The sequence below is a fragment of the Chaetura pelagica genome, unplaced genomic scaffold (assembly GCF_000747805.2).
Source record: "Chaetura pelagica isolate M959 unplaced genomic scaffold, ChaPel_1.0 scaffold498, whole genome shotgun sequence".
Taxonomy (NCBI): Eukaryota; Metazoa; Chordata; class Aves; order Apodiformes; family Apodidae; genus Chaetura; species Chaetura pelagica.
Genome location: NW_009954218.1, coordinates 259247 through 260323, shown reverse-complemented (window position 1 = coordinate 260323; position 1077 = coordinate 259247).

Here is a 1077-nt window from a genome sequence, read left to right as displayed (position 1 = left end):
CCACCCCCCCATGACCTCCTTCTTCACGGCTGCCCTGAAGAGCTTTTGGGGGGGTGCGGAGGAAGCCCCCAAGGAGCCCCCCAAGGATGGCAAGGAGGCCGCGCTGCCCGGCGGGATGGCCCGGGAGGAGTTTGAGGAGTATCAGAGGCAGCTGCTGGAAGAGAAGTAAGGCTTGGTGGGGGCTGAGGGCTCACCAGGGTCCCCCGTGCACAAGGACCAGGGTCTCACCCACCGTGGATAGTCCCAGGGGGGAACAGGACCAGGGAGGCAGCTGGGGATGTGACAGGAGCAGAGCTTCAGCACCTCTCCCTGCAGCACCAGATGTCCCTGTGGGTGCTGGCACAGGGCTGGGGCAGTGGCTCAGTGCACACTGTGTGTGACAAGGGGCACCCTGGGCATCAGTGTCTGAGGGTGGGGGGCCTGTGGTGCCAGCCCAGCACCCATGGAGCTGAGGAGTGGCAGGGCTCAGATGGGTTTGCGTTAGGGTCCCACCTCCCTGCGTCTGGATGTTGTGGGGATCCAGTGGTCCAGGAGCTGAGAGGCTGCAGGAGGAGCAAGTCCCTCTGATGGGCACCTCCAGTGAGCATCTCTGTTGGGTGCTGGGGCTGGAGGAGCAGGATGTGGCCCCTGCCCCCAGGTCCCCATTACAACCCTCCTGGGGACCTCTGCGTCCCTTTCTCCAAGCCCAGATGGGGCTGGTGCAGTCACTGCAGCGCAGGGGGGGTCGTGGGGGGGGGGCTGGGGTGGGTGGTGACAGCACAGCACCCACTGCTGCAGGATCGAGAGGGACAAGGCCTTTGCACAGAAGAAGGCAGAACGGGCCACTGTGCGGATGCACCTGCGGGACAAGTACCACCTGCCCCAGGTAAGGACCAGCCCACCTGTGGGAGGGACCTCAGGGTTTTTCCTTTGACCCTCCTTCCTCAGGGACAGCCCTGGGCCAGGCGGCTCCCAGGCCCCCCCAGGGGCTGGAGGTGGCTCCTGCAGAGGGCAGCAGGAGGCTGCCATCCCATCCCATCCCATCCCATCCCATCCCATCCCATCCCATCCCATACCCACCTGCACCAGCAGACTATC